Here is a 19069-nt window from a genome sequence, read left to right as displayed (position 1 = left end):
TTGTTGGATGGCAGCACAGCCTGACGGTGGTTTCACCCATACCCCCAGTTTTGTATCACCAGTGAACTTGCTGAGGGCACTCTCAATCCCCTCACCCAGGTCGTTGATAAGGATATTGAACAAAATCTTGAAGGCTTATGAAATGTTAGAGACACTGAGGAACAGAAAGGATGAAGCTGTGAGTAGTCAAAGACATGAGTGCCATGCTAGGAAAAAGAAATAATTGGTGCCGCTACTAGTTCTTGTAGCTGAGCACTTCAGTGTCTCCTCTCTCCATGAAAACACTCTTTTTCTACATTCAACAGCAAGGTATGTCTCCTCAATATGAGTGATTTAAGAACATTGTTAAAAGCTACAGTTTCAATGTGTAGTAAAATGCCATCCATGCACAGTATTCTAGAATAATGAAGTTTGAAGTACAAAATGAAAACAAGGAAAACCTTGTGGTCTGGATACTTGCTGTTGGTTCAAATCCAGCACAGACTACTGCTAATGCTCTGAAACCTTTGTTTACTAGCAATCTGCAGGTCTTTTCATTAGTCAATTAGTATTCATTGTCAATCACTGTCTTGTCCTGAAGGCTTATCAACTCCATTCCACTAAGCAAATGCATCCTTTCAGATTGTGACCGTTTTAGGCTGTGCCTTTAAGAAAGGGGCAGTTGCTGGAACACTCTGGCTGAATGTTTTGAAAAACATTCAGATATTCTAAACGAATTTCATTGGTAGTTAGGTAAAATGCAACTTTAAGTTTTAGTTCCGTTTGAGTCTCTGTCTCAGTTCTGCCTGTCTGCTTCTGAGCAACAGCTGCGGGACCTGTTAACCTTGAATAACAGATAAGAAAATAATCACATATGCTTTGAACTAACTGAATTTCATCCTTAATAATTACCTTTTCTCTCTCTCTAACCCTTTTTGGGAAAAAAGGGAGGTAGGGGGAGAGAGGGGGTACAGGGGGGGACCCTCCTCTGGCTGGGGAGGGAGTTTTGTTCTGTATTACTTTCTTTGCTGTATATTTCTGTATATATTGTAAATACTGTATATTGTGTATATATTCACTGCATCTCATCCTGCTTGTAAATATAGCTTATTTCATCTCTGCTTCTCTGACTGAGTTAGCCGTGATTTCTTTCTTTGTGTGTGGGGGGAGAACTGAACTTTCTCTCACCACCACACAGATGGAGAAATTTGTTGACCATCTTATAGTCGAGAAATAAGCAGCTGATCATTTTGTGTGTCACCTGTACCGAAGCAATAAATCCTCACAGGCTACCTCCTTTGTGCTGCTACAACAGGAGCTGCAAATGAGTAAGAATTGAGTAATAGAATCATAGAATTGCTAGGGTTGAAAGGGACCTCAAGAATCATCCAGTTCCAACCAGTCTGACATAGGCAGGGACCCCTCACACTACATCAGGTTGCCCAGAGCCACATCCAGCCTGGCCTTAAAAACCTCCAGGGATGAGGCTTCCACCACCTCCCTGGGCAACCTGTTCCTGGTCTCTTCTCCCAGGCAACCAGTACCAGAACAAGAGGACACAGTCTCAGGCTGTGTCAGGGGAGGTTTAGGCTGGAGGTTAGGAGGAAGTTTTACACAGAGAGAGTGATTGCCCACTGGAATGAGCTGCCTGAAGAGGTGGCGGGGTTGCCGTCGCTGGGGGTGTTCAGGGCGAGGCTTGACAGGATGCTTGGTTGTATGGTTTAGTTGATTAGGTGGTGTCGGATGATAGGTTGGACATGATGATCTCGAAGGTCTCTTCCAACCTGGTTAATTCTATTCTATTATATTCAGTGTCTCACCACCCTCATGATGAAGAACTTTTTCCTAATATCCAATCTGAATCTACTCACTTCTAGTTTTGCTCCATAACCGTTGCTTTAACTCTTGGGTTTAAACTGCTTACTTGTGGTTTATTTTTTTGTGCAGCTCTCCAAACTGCTTAGCTAAAAAGGCATTTAAAATGTGTGTTGTATTGCTGGGAAGGATAGCCTGCCAAGGACTATTATGATGATAAAATAAATGACAATGACTGTACTTTGCCAACAGAGTATTGAAACATAACCTTTTTCTTCAGCAATTTCCACAGTAGCTATCTGAATGGAAGATGGGGATGGCGTGGGGGTAAAATACCTTAGATTCAGGATTCTCCCTTGGCTGGCTCTCCCTTTTCCTTAGATGACCTTAGGAACACATCTTATACAGGATCCCTCCTTCATCTTCCTGCTTCTGTTTCTTTGGTAATGCACAGAATTTTAGCATTAGAAGAATGTCTTTGTAGTATCATTCAAGGAGTCATCTTTGTTGTCATACATCTTAATAATTTATCATGCTCTTAATAGAATTCTAAAAGATCAGTAGATAAGAGTAAGCAGCATCAGGGAAACAGCCCTTTGATGCTGACGTTAACTTTGCAGCAATGGAATTGGTCTTCTGTCATTACAACTTAAGACACATAACTGCAAGATCATCATTTTGGGGAAGTTACTAGGGCCAAACATTTTACAAAATAACAGTGTATTAATTAAACTGTTCAAAACAGAAACTACACCTCGTTACTAGCACAGAAGGGAGGGAAAGCCTATAGACTGAAGACCTTAAAAATATTCATAAATGAGAATAATGCGGTGCAATTTCTTTTCTAAAATTAGAAAGAGATAGGTTGGGTTTGGTGGGTTTTGTGGGTTGGTTTGTTTGTGTGGTGTGTCCCCCCACCTCCCCATCGGGGTGGTTGTTGTTCTGGGGTTTTGTTTTCTTGTTGTTGTGTAGCTTGTTTTTCATTTTAATATAAGCAAGCCATTAGGTATGGCAGCTAAAAATAGAAGTGAAGCTAATAATAAAATACGAATTTGAGAGTGGTGAAGCCCTGGAATGGGTTGTCCAGGGAAGTAGTTGAGGCCCCATCCCTGGAGGTGTTTAAGACCAGGCTGGATGAGGCTCTGGCCAGCCTGATCTAGTGTGGGGTGTCCCTGCCCATGGCAGGGGGGTTGGAACTAGATGATCCTTGTGGTGCCTTCCAACCCTGACTGATACTATGATAATATGAATATTAAAATTAATATTAAAAAAAACCCTGATGGCTTGAGAATCATACTTATTTTTGCATATATCCTGAGGTTAGTAGGGACTAGAAAACATGGAAATTTGTCATAAATGGGATAAATCTGGATAGGAAATTTTTAGTGAGTTAAGATTAGGGATTTGGGAATCTCAAAGACTTGTAGTCATAGATGCTTTTTTCCCTCCACTCTTTTTGTTTCTGCATGGGTAGTCTGGATGCTGAGGTGTGTCTGAATTGTAGGGAGGTTTGATGTCTTTGTAGCTGTGGTGGTTTTGGGTGGTTTTTTTGTTGTTGTTGGTTGTGTCCATACCTGCCTCTTCCATCTTTTCTCCCTCTCCCCCCTCCTGACTGTAGGCATATGCTTTTTTTCATGCTCTTGTCTGCTGTAGTCTTTACAAAGAACTGTGGCAGGGTACTGGATGGAAGAAGACCATCCCAGCATCAGCTTTTGGAGAAGCAAATGCTTGCAGTTGCATGTGATCCTGGCTGCCTTTGGCTATGGTGTATTTTTGCCCTTTTTTTAGTGGTAAAAGAATGTGGTGGTTCTTAATTGCCTCTGGCACACTCCTTACCAGAAATGACAGCAGAACTGAGTGACCTGTGAAAATAATGATCACAAAAGTTGTGACTTATAACAGGTTTGTGCTCAAGTGCAATGAGAACAGCAAAAATGTCTGCTGGATCTTAATTGGTGTCTGCTCCTCCCATACTGGTACACTCTTCTTAGTTACTACAGAATTCTTGCTGCTGGCTAAAAATCCATTTAGGAAAGGGTGGACAATTGTAACTGAGGAGGTATTATGGAATAGTTCAAGGAATTTAGGGAAATGATTCTCAGGATCAAACCTTTGAGAAGTTTTGGAGCAAAACGGCAGGGGGATAGTGTAAAAGAAGGTTGATTTATTTAGTCATATTGGAGAAAATTAGAGGTTAGATTCTATTCTAAGGTATCAGTGGTAGAAGCCAGGAATCAGTTTATAAAAATGAATGGTGTTCCAGAAGTAGGGCTAGATTGGAAGGGGTTGTTAATTTCATGCTTGCCTGTGACAAACATGGGGGCAGCTTACCAGAGGCAGAGGGAAGGAGTTCTAGCGAGGGCTCTCCACTCATTGCCCTGAGGCAAGACAAGGACGAAGCACTGTGCACCCGAAGGGAATCAAGGGGGATTCACCTAAGAGGGTGGCACAGCCAGCCCAGCTGAAGTGCCTCTATGCAAATACACACAGCTTGGGCAACAAACAGGATGAATTAAGGACCACCATGCTGCTGGAATGCTATGACACAGTGGCTATTACTGAAACTTGGTGGGATGATTTCCACAACTAGAATGTAGGAATAGATGGGTACAAGCTCTTTAGGAAGGACAGGCAGGGTAGGAGGGAAGGAGGTGTTGCTCTCTGTGTCAGGGACAAGCTGGAATCAGTGGAGGTCCACCTGGGCAAGGATGATGAGCTGTTTGAAACCATATAGGTGAAGATTAAGGGGAAGAAATGGGAAGGTGATGTTACTGTAGGGGTTTGCTACACGCCACCTGACCAGCAGAACCATGCAGATGAGACACTCCAAAGGCAAATAGAAGTGGCTTCATGTTCACAGGCCCTGGTCCTTGTGGGGGATTTCAACCACACTGACATCTGCTGAAGGGACAACACAGGTAGGTACCAGCGTTGCAGGATGTTCCTGGAATGCATAGATGACAACTTCCTCCTCCAAATGGTAGAGGAACCAATGAGAAAAGGTGCTATGCTGGACCTTGTTCTCACCAATGGTCACCAATGTGAGGCTCAGGGATAACCCTGGCTGCAGTGACCATGAAGCAATAGAGCTGAAGATCCTCAGGGCAACTAGGAGGACACATCCCAAGCTTTCAACCCTGTATTTTAAGCATGCAGACTTTGATTACTTCAGGGATCTGCTGGCCAAAGTATCGTGGGACAAAGGCCATCCAGAGGCACCTCTCCTATGAGGACTGACTGAGTGAGTTGGGGTTATTCAGTCTGGAGAAGAGAAGGTTCCAAGGAGACCTAATGGTGGCCTTCCAGTATCTGAAGGGGCCTACAAGAAAGCTGGTGAGGTAGTTTTTAGGGTGTCAGGTAGTGATAGGACTAGGGGGAATGGAGCAATACTAGAAATGGGTAGATTCAGATTGGATATTAGGAAGAAGTCTTCACCATGAGGGTGGTGAGACACTGGAACAGGTTGCCCAGGGAGGTGATGGAAGCCCCATCCCTGGAGGGTTTTAAGGCCAGGTTGGATGTGGCTCTAGGCAACCAGATGTAGTGTGAGGTGTCCCTGCCCATGCCAGGCTGGTTAGAACTGGATGATTCTTGAGGTCCCTTTCAACCCTAATAATTCTATGATTCTAAGTATAAGTAACAAATTCTAACCTTGTAGCTGTGGTGACTTGACTTCTGCTTATGTAGTTATGTTTACTCTTAAAACAATACATATTCAACTATTTGTTTCATTTATGTGAACCAGCTGTGCTTCTACCTGAAGGTGTAGATAGCTGGGCACAGCCAACTGTGTCTGATCAGTTTTTACTAGCATCCCCCCAACTACTTGCACCAGCTTACTGCCCAAAGGCCGGAGAAGGCTGGCCCATAAATCTGCTTCTCTGGGCCATTGTAATCCAAGTCCCTGTTCCAAGAGCACTGATTGCCTGCTAACGTTTCTGGTATGAGGAGAGCAGTAAAGACAGCTATTATAGAGGAAATGGAATCAAGCACAGCTAAGAAAAAAGCTAATTAAAAATGAAGGGGATGAGGAGCCTGGAAGATGTAATGGTCCTGAAAAACATTTTGGTCCTAGAACAAAGGGTATCTTCTGAAACCTTCTGAAAGGTTTTCTTAAAAGCTTTGTCAATGTAAGCTCCTTCTGTTCTGTAGAGATCGCCTTCTGTTTTGAGTATCTGTCACAAAACTGCTGGTCACTGTGTAATTGTTGCCATCTCATCCTGTCCATCTGGATGTTTTCTCTTTGTCAAAGTGATTTTGTTTGTTTCAGTAACAGAGCTGTCCTATGAATCTCCTCTGCTGCATTCTCTAAAACCTCTTCCCCTGTGCTGAACCAGAGTTGAAGCTATCCATTATGAACTAAACACAATGCAGCTTCATAAACAGCATTTTCAAAGGGCACTTTGTGATTTCAAGTGCCCACTTTACTAACATGTGGCTATTCTCAAGAGTAATAAAAGTTGCATTGGATTCTTGGTGAACAATTCAAAAGCAAGGGTCTGGACTTGGTTGCACTTGGAGGAATGTAGAGGAGCACCACCACAGAAATCAGTAGTTGTTACAGTTTTGTGTTGGGGAACAGAGATCAAAATGGTTTTCTCTGTATCAAAGATGGAGCTCTCCCAGGCCTGATACATGATTAGATTTATCAAGTACTTACTTCTGCTGTTTGGTGGTAAGGTATTTAATAACTTTACAGAGAGGAAAGTCAGATTTAGTAATTCTTTAATATCTTAACTTCTTCTTTTTTTTGGCCAATTTCTAGTTATTTTTTTTTGTTTGTTTGTCCTTTTTCTACAACATTATTATTTGCAGCCTCTCGTTTTATTTGGGGAAAAAAGATTTTTTTAAAAGTGGTAATATCTTACAGCATTTTAATAGTAACAGTTATGGTAATTTAAAAATTTTGTCATGACAGTGGGTGTATTAAGGTAATTTCAAAATGTTATGACAAGATGAAAGTACTGGAATCTCTTCTGGTGATCATGGGTGATTTAGCAGCAGTGGAAATTTGGCTTTTCATTACTGTTAGTGTAACAAGCCTGCTTTTACACCCCCCCTCACTACCTCACAAAAAAATCACTGCAGGCTGGTTGACAGAAGATTGGGACACTTAAAACAGTGTAACTCGTGGTTTTGGGACACTGCTGGCTGAGGCCCCACTGCTGAGATCAGAGCCTGACCTGCAACTTGCCTCAACTGCCTAGCAATGTGCTGTTATCATATTGAAGAAAGCTGAGGGCAAATAGATTAAGGATATTTTATCTAAAGTTATGCAGGAGTCTGTGCCAGAGTTTGAAATGTGCCTGTTGTCCTTTGAGAGCCTGGGCTGTGCTGTGGATGCTGCTGAGGTAGATTTCTGGCACACATTCTGGGTGAGACACTGTCCCCCACCATTTTGTGCCCTATTCTTCCTGTCTTCCTGGGGCCTGGTCATCCTCTCTCTCTGCCAGCTCATTGTGGTTCTCTTGAGCTGGAAAAAAAAAGAAAGAGAAGTAGCTTTTCTACCTTCAGTATTTTAGTGACTTTTATGAGCACAGCAGGTATAGAAGAATCCTGAAGCTGGCTGAAAGGGAGAGGTTATCATGAGATTGCCCTGGGATGTTGAGGAACAAACCTTCAACCAAGCGATTTGCTGAGGGAGGATGAAGCATCCCCTTATCCCAGACAAGGAAACAAGGAGACCTCATTGCCACAGAAGCTGCTGAACCATAAAGGCTGATCAGTTCAAATGTACTTTTGGCCCAGGTGACTTTCCTCATAAATAGTCTATAAAGCCACCTCTGCTTTGACCCTGCTTTCCAGAAGGGTGTGATGGGGGTGACCATGTGCCAAAGAGAGCAGAAAGGGGCCAAGAAATCCAGGTAAGGGCTTTGACAATGTCCCCAGAAAGTGATCTGCCTCCTTAATGAGGCAAAGGCTCCTTGCTTGTGAATGCCTGCCTCTGGGTTGATGCCAGGGTCTCTGTGCCTGATAGGATTTAATCCAGTAAACAGGCGTAAGCTCCCAACTCATTGCTGTCCCTCAGATGATAAAGGTGCTGGCTTTGCCTATCCCATGTAGGAGGCTGAAAGCAGAAGCCCTTGAATGAGTCTTGCCCTAGTATTTTCTGCTGGTGAGGGAGCAGATGTGTAAGCCAGGGGAGTACATGTCCACAAAAGACTTTCACTCCTACAGAGGGAGTAGCAAGGAAGGAGAAACAGGAGCAGCCTGTCAAAGCTTAAAGCATCTAACAGGCGAGTGGGAGTGAATACTGTTTAATTGGAGTTTTACCACTCTTATGGGAGAGATGAGCGGAGGAGTGAGGAAAGTATACCATGACATACCCTGGAACATGGCAAAGCAATGCACTCTTTTAGTTACTGCAATATTGCAAAGGAGCACCAACTGCCGCACTCTTTTGAAGTCAAATACTGTATGACACAGCAACCCTGCTATAAGTAACTTGGTCTGGGGGCTGTCTTTGTAAACCAGACAGTACAGACCCCTTCTTTTGTGCTCTGGCAAGCTGGCTTTCCTGCAAATCCAACAACATTTCCATAAAAATTTGAGACAGGTGCCTGTTTCAAATGTTTTGCAAGTACTACCTGGCTCACCTTGTCCTCTCTAAATCTGTACACTACATGTGTGCCCAGGGCACTCTGCATCTTCTTCCACAGTGGATCCACTCATTGAATGTGGTAGTTTTAGGCTCTTGGGGCTAATTTTAACCCATCACATTGGGCTTATCTGAGGACCCTGTGGATTTACAGCTAATAACTGACTGAAGCATTCTCTGAGAATCAGAGAGATTTCTCGGACTTGTTTCAGATCCCTAGGTTTATGCACTGTTATTCAAAGAAGGTGAAAGAAAATATTAGCATACACGTTTGTTCTCATTATTCAGTGACAACAATTAATTATTGCCTTTTCCATAGGCTCTGGTGTAAAGAAGAGATGATCATAGGCCTTGTTTCATCTAATCTTTGCTCTGAATGACTTTTTAGGTGTGGCCATACTATACAGAATAACACAGTGTACAATTCCCTGTACTGTTTGAAGTGTAGAGAGCCACCTGCATTGGGCAGGGCATCATCACATGGAAATGGTACTTCATGTCCAAACCAATATATGTTCCCCTTAATATTGTGCAGCTGATAGCTTCCAGTTTTGGTATAATTGTTGCCTGAGTTCCCTGTTGTGTGGTGTGGATTTGTGCTTTGGGGCTTCCATGAATGGCTTCAGTTAGGGATTTTGTGAAGATCCAGCAAAGGTATTTGAGCTGGTGTAGGAGAGTGCTTATGAGTTTAGGGAATAAAACATCCATGTTGCATCAGTACTTGCAGTATGTGATTGCTGGTGGAGTCTGGTACCTAAGAGAGCGTACTCTGCAAGTTTGCTGAAGATGTGAGACTGGCAGAAGTGCCTGGCACGCCAGAAGGCTGTGCTGCAATTCAGCAGCAAGACCTGGACAAGCTGAAGAGTTGGGCAGAGGTGAACCTCATGAAGTTCAAAAAGGGCAAGTGTAGAGTTCTGCACTTGGGGAAGAATAACTTCAGGCATCAGGTCAGGGGTTGACAAGCTGGAAAGCAACTTTGTGGAGAAGGACCTGGGAGTGCTGGCAAGCAAGTCCACCATGAGCCAACAATGTGCCCTCACATCCAAGAAGGCAAACTGTGTTCTGGGGTGTATTAAGAAGATTGTGGCCACTAGGCTGAGGGTGATTCTCCTCTCTCTGTACTCTCCCTTGGTGAAACCACACCTGGCATATTGTGCTCAGTTCAACAGGGACACAGAACAACTGCGGAGAGTCAAACAGAGGGTCAGTAAAATGATTAGGGGACTAGTGCATCTGTCTTATGAGGAGAGACTGAGAGAGATGGGGCTCTTTAATTTGGAAAAGAGATGATTGAAAGGGGATCTTAAAAATACATATACATGGCTAAAGGGTGGAGGTCGTGAGGTTGGAACTAGGGTCTTTTCAGTGGTGCTCAGTGATAGGACAAGGGGCAACAGGTACAGACTAGAACACAGGGGGATTCACTTAAAGAAAAACTTATGCCTTGGGTACTTTGAGGGTTGTGGAGTCATCTTCTCAGGAGACTTCAAAACCCACCTGCACTCATTTCTGTACAACCTGATCTATGTGTACCTATGGGGATTGGACTAGATGATCTCCAGAGGTCACTTCCAACCCCTAACATTCTGTGATTCTGATTCTGTAACTATTAACTGTTTCTTTCACAGCCCATGTACTATATATGAGGACTTTGGATACCATTTCAGAGCACCTCTTAGGCACTGATCTGACAAACTGTCAGCTCTTAGTAGATTCTTATACTTAGCAGCTAGAAATAAGACACTTGGTAAGACACTTATTGTTCTATTGGCTAATCAGAAATGTCACTGTCTTCCAGTATATTTTTACTTTTAAGGATAAAACATCTTGTGTAGTTGACATCATCATGTCTTTTATTATGTGGAAACTTTTGAGTGAATGTGCTCCTCTGAAGCTGAAGGATAAAAGCACATGAATTATATTACCTTGAAATATAGATATACCAATCCCTCTCCAAGTTTTGGTGTAGGCCTTGAAACTTTTCAGGGAGCATGTGCAAATCCCTGAATGAGTCTATTCTTTCCCCCACACTGTATGGAGAATTTTCCTTAGTATCAGTACAGATGTGTTTGTGTCTCAGAATACTGCAGACCTGTCAACATAGTCATCTTTAAACTGAGGTCGGTCAAGTCTGTCTCCCTGCAAGTGGAGGTGCATAAGGGCTCCTTGTGCTGCGAGTCAAGTGGAAGCCATACCTTTGTGCTACCTGTGACCACATCTGTTGTATTAGCTCAGACCTGATGCTACAATGACTGCAGCCCTGCCACTGCACACACCACCCATCCCGCCCCATCCCCGACCCCCTTTCTATTTTAGAATGCAGGCAGAGTGTGTTCATCATAAGAGTGTGGAAAATATTTGTACAGACCCACTGCTATGTAAGTGCCACAGATTGGAAATTACCTGGTAAGCACAAGAAAATGGGCTCAGCTGAGATTGTGTTGCTTTGGTTCCCTTTTCTGTGCTTGAACAGTGGTAAAATTCTGGACAAGAGGATATGTCTTCTGGATTCCATTTAATACTTCATGGGCCTTTTCATAATGAGGACCTTAAAACTCTTTCAAGGAAGAATCTCTCTTGGTGACTGAACTGTGACTGTACCACCCTGTGCATTAGATGCCCTAGCCTTAGTCTTGCCACAGCTCTTGTCCATTGCTGCAGCCTACCTCTTCCCTGCAGCTCTTTGACTTCTCCCTGAGCCACTGCAGACAGTGTTTGCCCCTTGCTCATGTGCTACCTTTCTTCTATCTGTGCACCTGCAAACAGGTCTCATGGGAAGTGATGGCTGTTGGCAAGAGACTTGTCTCTCACTGCCAACCCCGTGTTCCCTGATATCTGGCTGTAGCTCTTAGCTGAAAGCAGGAGAACCAATGGTACGTGTCTGAATATTATAAACTAGCAGCACCTGCCCCTGACTGACCTGTGCGCCAGTCAGTGCAAGCAGCAGTAGCCTGTTAGGAGTTTGATCAGATCCTGATGAAAACAAGATAGTTACTGTGGGGGAGGTGTTGGGGGTAGGCAACCTGCTGCACTAGCAAGGATGCCCAGGATTGTATGCTCATCTCCTTCCCTGGCCACTTTGTCCTTTTGTTGTACTTTTTTATCACCAAAGTAACTTTAACCATTAGAGTCAATATATGCCATTAGCTATGGGCCCTACTAATAAATCTTTGTGCTTGTGAGCCTGTCTCAACGTTCTTTGCACTACAATTAGCATGTTGGGGCCCAATATCAGCTGGAGTCTTTGGTTGTGGTAGTAATTCAGTAATACAATATCGAAGAGCTCATTTGTAAAGGCTGTCAGCTGTTACTGTAGTGCTATATAACCTCTTCTAGAAAGAGGTGAGACCTGAGAATTTTACAAATAGACTGAAGAGGAAAAACTACATCTTGTATTCAATCATAGTTGGGATGCTTGGGCAATACATGCTTCAAAGCAATAAACTTTCAGCATCCATGTAACTCTGCACAGCAGGTCACCCAGTTGGTCTGCCCGGATTTAGATGAGAAAGGAGATTGTTGTCAGTAATCCAAAGATTGCTCTGTGGACCAGATTTTTAAAAGAAAAGTTGTCGTCCAAAATATGAGCCAGACCTTCTTCAAAAGCTCATCCTCAGTTTAGGCACCAAAACAAAGCAATCATATCCCACCAAAGAGCTCAGTAGCAGGGAAATGCGTGGATGTGTGCGGGGTCCTGGTCTCTGTGGCACTGCCAGCGTGATGACAGGGAGCTGCTTCTGTGGATCTAGCAATCATGAAAGTGTCTGAATATGACCTTGGCACATTGGAAAATCTGTCTGTAACTCAGGGTCCTGAGCCCTTGAAAATAACCCCCTGTGCTCTTATGAAAGCCTGGTCTTGCATTTGTTCAATCAGGAAGTGCTGGGAGTGGGCTCTTGCTACGCAGATTTGCATTCCTTGGTGAATTCAGTTAGAATTGGCTATTGCATTTTGTAATTACATGAGGTATGTTGTTATTAAGCAGAAATACAATTGGGGGAGTAAGAAAATGAATAATATGTTAACACACTATTACAAATCTCTGTATTTTACATCATTCTCGGTTTTGTTTGTAGCCTGTATCTTTTGGTATTTTTTTTTTCACAGCACATAGTAGTTCAGTTGATTAAATGCTAGGATAAACTATAGTCTCTGACAGTGGAGCAGTTTTTACTAATAGAGTGGCTGTTCTACAATTTTCCCTTTGTCTAATTTCAGAGATTAAGCTTAAGAAATGATTGGTTAGAAGTAGATGCATAAAGATGATCTTAGGTGCTCATTCCCCTTGCTCCTCCCCAGTCCCCACCACCTTTCTGGTGATGTTGATAAAAGAGCTCTGCTCAAAACTCCCTTTCAGCTTCAAGATTTTGGGAAGGTCAGTGCAGAGCCCAAAGGTTCTCTGTGGCATTCTATAGTCTGCCTTTGTCCAGCATTTAATTTAGCTTGTTACTTCCTTTTGTAAGAAAACAAAAATTCTAGGATGTTGTGAAGAGTTTCTAAGAACATAAACCCACGCTGAGTAGAATGCAGACAAGCTAATAGCTTTGATGCCATGCACAGAAGTTCTCTATTGTCCTGACTACAAGGATGAGCCTGGCAATCAATTCTTTCTTCAACATTTCCAGAATGAAAGTCCACTTATGCAGGCAGTGGGTTTGTGCCATAAATACAGACAGTAAAACACTCAGTGATCCTCTGTCTGAAAGACCTCAACCCATATATGGAACTGTGGTTATTATTAATGATACACTTTACCCATGGTTCTAAATAATTTGTGGTTTTGCTAAAACAGTGCCTTGACTCATTGCAAACCATAACACTCTTTCAAGACTTCAGCTGTGATCTTTAAAAACTTTTAATTTGGTTCTGTAGATTCTCATAATTATGTTGATAAATGATTTAGATGTAAACTGTCACAGCTTCTGTGGTGTGCATTACCTCTCAGTTTCTATTGCATTGCTGAATAATTTGCCTGAACATAGCGAGTGAAATAATGGAGCAGAACTTCCTGCTGTACTGTCTCCAATTTGCAGTAAGATAAACACTGGGAGTCAAATTCTCTTCTGGAAGAGCTTTGACCTCACTGGATTTGTCTTAATGAAGAATAACCTATTCTCTATGTAGGAGTAAATTAAAATGTTCATGTTTTTGATCTGTGGATATTCATTAAGCTAAGGGAATAGCCTAAACTTGTCCTATGGTGAACTTTTTAATACCTGTAGAAATAGGAGTATTGAGAGAGTCTGTTATTCATCCCTCTTCATGCCTGTGGTTCAAATATCAGGTCACCCAGCTTAAATGACAATATCCTCTATCCATTAAATCCAAAGGCTCTTTTTTTGAGACCTCTTTCATCTATAACCTGTATTTCTGTGTAAAAGACATATTTTTATATCTCATGGATAGCTTATCACAGAAACATTCAGGTTGGAAAAGACCCTCAGGATTACCAAGTCCAACCAAGAATCCTACTCTACAAAGTTCACCCCTAAATCATGGGCTAAGATGCTAGAGGGTAAAGGATCCCAGGGAAGTTGGTTAATTTTAAAAGACCACTTCCTCCAAGCCCAAGCTAGGTGTGTGCCCTTGAGTAGAAAATTGGGTAGACGTGCTAGGAGACCTGCATGGCTGAGCAAGGAGCTCCTGAAGGAAATCTCAGGAAAGAAAGAAACTTACAATTCATGGAAGAAGGGAATTGTCACTTGGGAGAACTACTGAGAAGTTGTCAGGGCATGTAGGAAGGCAACAAGGAAGGCCAAAGCCCTCTTGGAACTGAAACTGGCAAAGGAAGTAAAAGAGAACAAGAAGGGCTTCTTCAAATATATCATCAGGAAAAGGAAGAATTGGGAAGGTGTGGGGCCACTGCTGAATGAAGAGGCAGCCATGGTAGCTGAGGATGCAGAGAAGGCAGAGTTGCTGAATGCTGCCTTTGCATCAGTCTTTACACCTAAGACTGAACTGCCCTATGTACTCCAGACCCTGGATGAAGGATAGGAAGCCTGGAGGAGGGAATGCTCCCCACTGCTCAGTGAAGACTGGGTTAAGGATGAATTACACAAGTTGAATATTCACAAGCCCATGGGCCCTGATGAGATGCACCCAAGAGCGCTGAGAGAGCTGGCTGATGTTATCGCTCTGCCACTCTCCATCATTTCTGCCAAACTGTGACAGACAGGAGAGGTGCCTGAGGACTGGAGGAGAGCCAATGTCACTCCAGTCTTCAAAGAGGGCAAGAAAGAGGTTCCTGGGAACTATTGACCAGTCAGCCTCACCTCCATTCCTGGAAAAATGATGGAGTGGCTCCTTCTGGAGAGCATCGCAAGGCACTTGGAAGAAAAGGTTATCAGAAGTAGTCAGCATAGATTCACCAAGGGGAAATCATGCTTGACTAATCTAATAGCATTCTATGATACCATAACTGAGTGGGTAGATTCAGGGAGACCAGTGGGTGTGGTCTACCTTGACCTTAGCAAGGCCTTTGACACCGTGTCCCATGACATCCTAGCGAGCAAGCTCAGGAAGTGTGGGATGGAAGAGCAGACAGTGAGGTGGATTTGGAACTGGTTACAAGGTAGAGTTCAAGGAGTGGTGATCAATGGTGCTAAGTCCAGCTGGAGAGCTGCAACTAGTGGAGTCCCCCAGGGATCAGTGCTGGGCCCGGTGCTGTTCAACATCTTCATCAATGTCATTGATAAGGGAACAGTGTCTGCTCAGCAAGTTTGCTGATGACATCAAACTGGGAGGCTTGGCTGATACAGCTGAAAGCTGTGTGGCCATCCAACAAGACTTGAACAGACTGGAGAGCTGGGCAGAGAGGAACCAAATGAGGTTCAACAAGGACAAGTGCAGAGTCCTGCATCTGGGGAGGAATAATAACTGCACCAGTACTGGTTGGGAGGTGATCTGCTGGAGAGCATCCCTGTGGAGAGGGACCTGGGAGTCGTGGTGAATAACAATGGGACAGCAACGTGCCTTGGTGGCCAAGAAGGCAAATAGGATCCTGGGGTGTATTAAGAAGAGTGGGTCCAGCAGATTGAGGGAGGTTCTCCTCTCCCTCTACTCTGCCCTGGTGAGACCTCATCTTGAGTACTGTGTTCAGTTTTGGGCTCCCCAGTTTAAGAGGGACAGGAATCTGCTGGAGAGGGTCCAGTGGAGGGCAATGAGGATGATTAGGGGACTGGAGCATGTGCCTTATGAGGAGAGGCTGAGGGACCTGGGACTTTTTAGTTGGGAGAAGAGAGGATTTAGAGGGGATTTAATAAATGTTTATAAATATCTGAGGGCTGGGGGTCAGGAGGGAGGGGACAGCCTCTTCTCACTTGCTCCCTGTGATAGGACAATGAGCAATGGATGTAAGCTGCAGCACAAGAGGTTCCACCTCAAGACAAGGGGGAACTTCTTTACTGTAAGGATGACAGACCGCAGGAACAGGCTCCCCAGAGAGGTTGTGGAGTCTCCTTCTCTGGAGACTTCCAAGGCCTGTCTGGATGTGTTCCTCTGTGACCTGAGCTAGATTGTATGGTCCTGTTCTGGTGGGGGGAGTTGAGCTTGATGATCTCTTTGGGTCCCTTCAAACCCCTGACATCCTGTGATCCTGTGAAACCATATCCCCAGGCACTACATCCAAACCCCCTTTAAACACATCCAGGGTTGGTGACTCCACCACCTCTCTGGGCAGCGCGTTCCAGTGCCTGACCGCTCTTTCAGTGGAAAAACTTTCCCTAATGTCCAGTCTAAACCTACCAGTCACAACTTGAGGCTGTTCTTGTAGGGGGATGAGGTCTCCCCTCAGCCTCCTCCTTTTCACACTAACCAGCTCCAGCTTCTTCAGTCACTCTTCATAGTATTTATTCTCCAGGCCTTTCATCAGCTTTGTTACCCTCCTTTTCACTTGCTCCAGTACCTCAATGTCTCTCTTGCAATGAGGTGTCCAAAAGAAGAAGGACAGGAGGAAACTCCATCTTAGTTTTCAGGAAGTAAATTATAAAGTACAAAACAACCCAAACCAACCCACCAACCAAAAAAGCTTGGATTTGGAGTTTTACAAAGATAAGAGTCAGGTCATAATGTGGGTTTAATATTGAGATATCGCAGGCACTTGTGGAAGTCAGGAAAACTCCTGGAGTGCAGTATGATACTTTTTAAAAAAATGCATTTTTTTTAAATTAAAAAAAAATAAATCTTGCCTTCCCAATCTCTCTCTTTTTTTTTCTTTTCTTTTTTTTTTTTCTTTTTTTTCCCCCTAAGTGGCCACAATTAGCCTGGAAAAACATCTGCCATGAGTATTAGAATGTATTTTGTTTGACATATAACATTATTCTGATTTTTTTTTTGGGGGGGGTGTTAAAAATAAATGTTGCTTTTGTTACATAAAAATCTTATAAAAAAGTAAGTTTCAGCTTAACAATTTTAGATAACACTGACAAATGTTTCAAGCAAGTGTATCCTGATTTGCTTTCACTGTTGGCAAAAAAAAAGGGGGAAAATAAAATGCTCTTTGCAGTTATTCTGCTCCTGAGGAGTGTGCTTGAGGAATTAGGAGTTCTGTGAACACCTGCAGCAACACTTGGTATTTATCACATATGCAGTTAAGTAGCTACACAAAGTGTTTTTGCATAGAGACATGTCCTCCAGTGAACTAGCCAAGAACTATAGATATCCTCCAATAATGATGGATAGGGTGTTTCCCCACAAGGGATTTAGTGTGCAACATACCTTGTTTGTAGAAATGAATCCTTGTCACCTCTACGTGTGTGCTTCTGTGCAGCATGCCAATGAGTACAGAGGGGCTTGTGAAATTGTTTCCCTCAAACTGTCTTCTCAAGTGCCAGCTCTTGGGCTTTTATCTTTCATTAGGTGCTTCTGAGTTGGAGACGTGGCTATATGGAGATAGCTCACTTGTAGAAAATACTTATAAGTGTATATTTACAACTTCCCTATAGCTACCTAGGAACCTGGGCGGACTAGTTCACCTGTAAGCTATTAAATAAAAACAAGCTGTTTGGTTTTTGTTTTGTGTGAATTAGTCAAGATCTAGATTTAGAAGCTTTATAACACCTACTTTAAAACAGGCAAAATAGATCCTGTCTGTGATTTCAAAGTGTTAAACAGCATTTAACAAGGCATCTTCTATTAAAATCATAGGTTATGGTTTAGAAGGGGGGGGGGGGGAAAGGCAGGAGTGTAATGGAAAACAAAATAAATCAAAGAAATGCAAACTGAATCTTAGCTATGAATCTGACCTTAGGCAATTTGGCACCAGTTTGCACCCTTGGAGAGCAGCTGCATTGCAGAGGAGCTGCTCTCTGATGGGAGGGTGGCTTTACAAGCCTGTTCAAGGCTCTGCTGCAGCATTCTGCCAAATGAATTTCTTCTGACCAGGGACAGGTGCTGAATCATGTTTCTCTTGGTTCAGACAGAAGCCATCTGCTTCTATACCAGCACTGTCCTTTACTGGTGGAGATGTTTGCCTCTCCTCTGTGATGGAGATGCAGGATTGTGATTCTGGACCTAAGAAGAGAGACCGATGATGGGGCAGTGAGTGAACCTAATCCTGTATCCTAAGTAACTTAAATTTTTCGGTTAGCACAGTGCGGTTGTCACTGCTTTACTAATTATCTCAAATGTGAAGATGATTCTAGAGCCACTGGCATTGGATCTAAACTTTTCATAGAACAACTTCATTTTAACCAGCATCGTAAGGTGGTGTGAATTTGAGCAATAAGCAGAGGGTTGAGAGCAACAGTAAAACAGATTGACAAAGTCAGGCTTATAGTAAAGGAGGAGACATCTCACCTGCTTGGGAGACCTACAGCTTCCCAAAAAGGGTGAAGTAGCTTATATTCACTTCTAAGTGGTAATGAAGAGTAGTAAGTCTGCAATATGTACATTCTGTGTAGCGTCATATTTGGTGGCATTGTACTGCTTTAGTTCCTTCTTAAAGATGTGGACAAGACTGAAACTCAGATACTTTTGTGACTGAAGTTGTAAACTGAAGTGGGGCATTTTTTGGGGAAGTGTTTGACTGTGGCCTAAAATTAATGGCTGGTCCCAGATTCCCTGAAGCAGATTGCTTTCCTTGGACAGTGTGGGACAGCAGCACACTGAGCTCCAAATACTGACAAATATTTTTGGAGTGTTACTAGCTGTGTTAAAACTACAGATGCTTACAGTACCCTCATTTACCTGGAGCTTTCCTGTAGCTGTTATTTGTTTCAAATATTTTCTTATAACTCAGCAAGTGTTTGCCATGAAAATGGTACACAGAAATAACATTGACCAAAAAAAAAAAAGGGAGAATAGATTGAGAAATAAATATATATATATATAGATGTAAACATTTATGCAACCTGAATTAGCTATTACCATAGAACATGCCAATTAAGCTAGTCTGCATTGATAACTGCTATACAATCACTGGAAAATATTGCAGAACAGTGACTCAGTCTACAAAGAGCACTGAAGAGCAAACGCAGGAGAATATTCTGGTGCAGGCAAGTGTATGTTTAGTTTTAAGCATGGCTAAGCATTTTCTCTGAATATTTTGGGGCTTGCATACAAATTCAGATGCTTTACTAAATTATGACCTAAAGCTCTCCAGCTACCTGAAGATGAGAATAAAAATTAAGCAGTGCATTTAGTAAGAAAAATATCATAAAAGAATAAAAGCGACAATAA

The sequence above is a fragment of the Dryobates pubescens genome, chromosome 11 (genome assembly GCF_014839835.1).
Source record: "Dryobates pubescens isolate bDryPub1 chromosome 11, bDryPub1.pri, whole genome shotgun sequence".
NCBI lineage: Eukaryota > Metazoa > Chordata > Aves > Piciformes > Picidae > Dryobates > Dryobates pubescens.
The sequence above is the reverse complement of the archived record's forward strand: the minus strand, read 5'-3'. Positions refer to the sequence as shown.